Here is a 6,381-nt window from a genome sequence, read left to right as displayed (position 1 = left end):
TACAGCAGTACCAGAACCTTATGTAGGCTATCTCTTCATGGTATGGGGGCTGCATATGCCTCTGCATGGCAATTTCTGGGTTTGTTTTAATGTGTGTAGGAGCAAAGCCATTTGGAGTCAGCTCGTAGGAAACACACAATACCCTTGAAATGTGTGCTTCACGAGGCAGTTGACTAAGAGCTTCACAAGAGACTTGCACCTCTTTGTAGGAGAGCGAACACCAGACCATCTTCTGAGGAAGGTAGGAAGTAGGAACTACGTTATCACAGCAATGTAATGGTTACAGCAGAATGGAGAAGAGGGGCTCTGAGTCTTGCTTTGTGTAAAGGAATTTAATCTGTGGTTACCTCCTTTCTGAAACAGCCACTGAGCTATGGAAAGGTCTAGTATGAGGCTACCAAACTCTGTTTGAAATTGGGCCACTGTTCAGCAAGGAGTGGAAGACTCTTGAGGATACAGACTAAATGAAGAGGTACACACCCTCCTTTTTAACAGAGGAATGTGTCTGAGAATGGGAAGTCTTGGTTCTTGTCCGTGTGCTGGAAACTGCTTCACAACACTCGCCTGAGAAGCCATTGAATAAAACGCCTCTGCAGCACTGGAAATAAGACAGAGGACTCCTTTCCCAAGAGGATATTTAAACTTTTCATTGGAAAAGATTTAAACTTGTCATTGGATATATTTTGTCAGCAATGATTTTATTACTCAGTAGCTATTAATCATGTGCCTTACTGTGGCATTCGTATTTCAAGTCATTATCCTTTTATTTTCTGGCAAAAATGTAGTAGATCTGTAAGACTGACTGTTCCCTGCTGTTGAGAAAGCCATGGCATCATAAAACTTGAGAAGCCTTGCACTAATGTAATCAATCTACTCAATGACAGCTATATTTGAAATATTGTGTGCATGTATAATGCCTCACAATAGAAAACAAAATACTAGTACCATTACTGTTTTCTGGCTCTAATCCAGAGTTTGGTGAGTTTTTTGTGTGAAACTACTTCTATGCTGCAAACCCCTCTTCTACTTGAAGGTCTGTTCCCTCAGACTTAGTGGCGCTTATCAAACACAAATGGTGTGTTGCCACATAACATTTCGATGTCAGGTTTGCATCTTAGCAAAATGACAACTGTATCTTCTTTTTTCCTTTTTTTTTTTTTAACTACATTATCTCTCTGATATCAAAGATTATGTTTGCCACTGACTTTGCATCCGGTGAATGTTTCCCCATAAACTTTTTTGCTGTGTTAAGCAAAGCCCTGGGAAATGTGAGTCCATTTATTTTGAAGTTCTTTAGTGTGATACTGACTACAAAGGCAACAGCCATCTTAGGTGTATTGCTCACTTTGCTCTATCCTCTTCTTTGAGAATGAAGAATTTTTCTCTAAAGGACACAGTCCCATCTAGAAGGACTGTATGGGATTCAACTCTGAGTGGATATAAATGCAGATTAAATTATGGACAAAATGTTGACAAGTCTGCAGCAGAAACATGGAAAGAACAAACCTTTTGCAGAGCTAGGGATGTGAGTTTCCTAAGAAACTTTTAGGGTCCTCCTAAATTATTATCTAGACACAGCTGAGAATAGCAGTCTACCTGCTGAATTTTCCTAGTTCTTAAATATCTGGAGTGCAGTAGAGGCTTTACAAATGATCATTCTGCAAATGGTTTCCCCAGACATTTTGCTTGATGGGAAAATAAAAGCTCTTGCATATTGCTCAAACTTGTACAGTGATATTATGCATTACATTTGCACTTAGTAGCAAAGACTGTATTCTCCCCAAAGTAATCACTGTGCGTAATAAAGCTTCTTTAAAGCAGGGAACATGATTGCTTGGTGTTGACTGCACACCTACAGAACTATATGCCTAGTGCTTACACTAATAGAGAACATCTTAGGCGGAGAGAAGCTAAACCCCAGGATTTTTAGTGCAGCCTGCAGACAGGATAATTGGGGTCCTAGGTAATCAACAAAATTATGTCATATCCCCTGTGTATATTTGCTGTTCATAGCAAGGAGCTTCTATTCTAACATATTAAAATCTTTTGTCCTACCACTGGAAAATTCAGTAGGAGTTTTTTGAGGGTAAATAAATTATCATGCCCATGTTCCAGATTAGGACTAGACTGATGTACTGTATAATCTTGAGTAAATAAGGAGTAGCCAGGAATAGAAAGAATGCTTCATTATTTTACAACCCAGAGAAATCATTACACGTGAAATTAGATTCCTGTAACCATGCAGGTCTGTTCAAGCCACTCCTGAAATTCCTTCATGATGTTGGAGGGGGCACCCAGCAAGATAATCTTCCCTTGCTATTTTCTCCAAAACCTTTCCATATGAGAGGCAGAGCATCCATGGTTTCAGGGAATGGAATGGGCCTTACACTGATTTTTCCTTCCTTCAGCCTTCTCAGTGTAGGATGCAACCATGTTCTCTCTCCTTTGAATGACTGTTCAGGTGTAACTAATTTCTAGGGTACCTGAGCAGTGATCCTGTATTTGCGATTTGATGATGATTCTCTTCTATTTTCTGGGGAAGGTAATGTCCAGGATATGAAGTTTGCTATTCCTTGGTTATCATGAGACTTAGGAAGGCACTGTCAAGTATGTGAAGGACAAACATCACACATGTAGACAAAATGGCAAGTAACATCTCCACTCTGTAGTATTTCTGTAGGATCTGAAAAATCACAGCATTCCTTATTACTTTTTTAATACTTAAAAATGAATGGGTCTATTAAGTTGTCTAGCTGTATTTATTTATTTTGGTAAACAGACTTTTTAAGTAATTGATTCATTTTATAAGTGAATTGATAAGGTCCAGATTTCTTCTACCACGGGGTCACTGCATGCAGATATGAGTGTGGGTGTAAGAATTTCAGAGCTATCATGGAAGTTGAGGCAATGTATGAAAACATGAGCAGTGCACGCAGCAGTTGCTTAAAACTAATATATTCTTGTGCAGTCAACCATGCCTTTTTTCTATCTTTCTAGCAAATACTGGAATAAAATTGCTTGCTGTCTCCTTTATGAGAATAATTGGTCCTTCTTGTAGCCCCATTGCAGTACTGCAGAAAACTGTTTTTTTCTTCTGTTACTGTTCTCATGGAGCTTTTTATTGAGAAAATAAATTGTCAAGAATAGTAAAATCAGACATAACATCAGAAAACATTTTTGTGAGACCAGAAGTTTATTGTTTGATGAAAAAACAGTAAAGGTTGTTCTAACCTCATCTGCGCTTAAGCTTTCATTGTCATGAAACCTTCTAGGAGGCAGAACCTAGCCAGACTTGTAAAACAACCAGAGGGAGAGCTGACACAGTTGATTACAATTTCCAAAATTTATGACTTGGCTTAAAGACTGGAAGATGGCCATGGATATAGTTTTGAGTTTTTGGTTTGTTGGCAACAAAGTATGAAAGTTATCAGCGGTTCTGTTGTTGAGACCTCAGATAGCATCAGACCTAGTCAGCCAAATGGAGTTAGAAATTTCTTGTGGTTTTAACCTTGTTCCTAGTTTGATAGCAGATGATTCAGAGTATGCAGTGGGTGGTTTATGACAGCCTGTACAACTGAGGTTATAATATGGCTACTGGGTGAAGTCTGTGACATAATTAGCTAAACCTTTCTCTACTCTACAAAGATAGGAAGATACGGATTTGTTCCCACATGTGGAAGGCTGCTTTCCAGAGACCATGCAAAGTGAATTTGCCAAAACTGTTTGCAGAACTCAATGATTCTTCATCCTTGTGTGGTTCAAATAACTCTTCTGATCTCCAGTCCAAAAGTGGACAGTCAATATTTCCCTTTGTTTTGTAACGGGATCTTTCTACAGCTTCAGAATAACCCCAGATGAAACATCAGAACATAGCAAAAACCAGATGGGAATGCCAGAATTAATGTCACCTCAATCTTCAAGAATATTGCACAGAACATGGCAGTGACAAAGGCATGGATTCAGTCTAGATATTGAAGTTCACTCTGCTAAAATGACAAATTGATCAACGTTCAAAGGAGGAAAGTGATCTTGACAGCAAAACATGAAAACTCAAGGAAAGCAGACCCTGACGGATGCAAAGGCATGGATCTGAGAGGGAGTTAAGGTCATGTAGGTAAGAAGGATCACCTGTGGCTAAGCCAGTTTGGGAGGGTGTTTGGTCTGCAGCTGTTTCTTGAATACTGAGTGTATATGTAGAAAGAGAATGTGAGTATAAGTAAATTATTTATAGAATTTGCTGCTTGCATGGGAGTGCTGGGAAGTGTGGTAGAGTAAATGTAGACAAAGGATAACCTCTCACAGCCTGTTAAAGCTCTTATGACTGAATACTGCTTGCTGATGGTAGACTGTCCTTAGAAAAGGTCTGAGAATTTGGAGGCCTTAATGCAATATCTGGAAGCTGCAGAAAGTCTGAAAAGGAGTATTCCCTGCTTGTAGTGGCTTTCGTCAAGAGAAGCTGAAAGCATTTCCCCTGGGCCCTGCTGTAGAAATGCTTACTTTGCAGTTGGCCAACATGCCCAGCTGCCCCACAGCCCGTGCTGCTGCAGCTTGCTTGCTGCTGTTTGCCTCAAGTAAGTCAGAATATTTCTAGTAACTGCAGTCATGCATTTACAGTGCATTGAAGAGCTACTGCTGACCTGACTGCTGGTTTGAAATGGGTTAGACCATTTAACTTCAGGTGTGGAGTGATACTACCAGCAGATTCCACATCCAGCAAGAGTTCGTCTCCTTCTGCAGAAAGGGAAACATTGAAAACATTGCTTTAGCAAAAAGCAGGTCTACTTTTTGCACTAACACAAACATACTGTGTTTGTGTTAGTGTATATAAATGTGTGTAGTTTAAGGATCTGGCAGACAGACCAACAACTTACAGACTGATTTACAGACTGATACACCTGCAAGAGTGTACAGGTACTTGGAAGACTGTGTCCAGCAAGCAGGACTGGAAAAGTTTTGTTTCTTTCTTACATACGGGAAATACCTAATTATGCAGCTTGGGCAGTTGAAGAGCTCGATGAACAGTATAAAGAAAACAGATTAAAAAATATCCAGGAAAATGGAGGCTAGTTAGCTCTTTCTTTTCTGATGGATCTATTAAATGAAATCATATTCTAGCACACCCCTCTCAGCTATGATCTCATAACTATTAGTTAAGCTTGGTCATATGAAAATGCCATTTCTTTTCCCAGTAAGAAACAAAGGTTTGTCTGTAGCTTCTCCCCTGAGCCCCCGAGGACTTGTGTGCTCAAGACTCTCTTATGTGCCGTTGGCTAATGCAATAGGCAGGTCGTAGTAGCATCCAAACCTCTAAATCCCTATCCCAAAGAGGTAGATAACTTATGGTTCAACTGGCAGGGTGCAGCCTTCAACAATGCTGGAACACTACTTTAATTCATACCCCTTGAGCTATTACAGACATGCCACTGCATCCCTAAGAAACATACACGGATCATAAATAAGGTTAGATGTTATTTTAAGTAATAAACATTGAGATACAGAAGCTTCATTGCAGCCTTCTGTCTTCGCCTGTCTCTTCACTTCAACTATTTTTAGTTTGCAGTCAGCATTATGACTGTGAAATCAAGGAACACTTGGACAATAGGTACATAAATAATTATGGATGGGTCTCCAGAGCCTTAAACATTAGCAGAGAATTCAAGTTAAATACTGTCTGGGACTATTCAATGGCTTGGAAATGTTGCTGTGCTTATACATATTGATATAATTTAATTTCCTATGGTGAAAAAACTAACCTGGACATTGGCAGTGGTGGAATGGTCCGCACAGAAGCTTTGAGAGTTGCAAATCTATGTATTGCTGAACGCAATTCTGCAGAATGAGCTGGAGCCATCTTCTACGTTTGTCTGCTTACACTTCACAACAGTGATCTCTGAGAACTTTATATAGGTTAAAACTGATTAAAGCTGTGTTATTACTCATTTAAGAGTTACCCTGCCTTGTGATAATGCTGCAGTGTTGTTGAAACCTGTTTGAGATATTAACTGCTAGAGTTGTCAAAGAAAACATACTGCACATCTGCAGACATGCCTGAGAGTAAAAAGATATTTTTACTGGTTTTCCAATTGATATTTAAAATATGAGTTAAAAAAATAGCTTGTAAGGATAAAAGCTAAGTGTACATCAAGGGATACTGCATTGCTGTTGCTTTGAGTTGTGATAAAAAATTACAATGTGAAGAAAACTTGGGTAAACTACTGAACCTTTTTCAGTAACTTGCTTTTTCTGCATGTGTTTTTCAAAGACAACTCTTTGATATTAAGTCGCCCCTTGAAAAAGTCTCTTATGAAGTATTAAAGGGTGCAGAAAAGTAAGGCTTTTATGGAGAGATATAAAAATATTTTTTTTAAACATTGAAATTTC

The sequence above is a fragment of the Corapipo altera genome, unplaced genomic scaffold (genome assembly GCF_003945725.1).
Source record: "Corapipo altera isolate COAL_440 unplaced genomic scaffold, ASM394572v1 0, whole genome shotgun sequence".
NCBI lineage: Eukaryota > Metazoa > Chordata > Aves > Passeriformes > Pipridae > Corapipo > Corapipo altera.
This window is presented reverse-complemented; position numbering follows the sequence as displayed.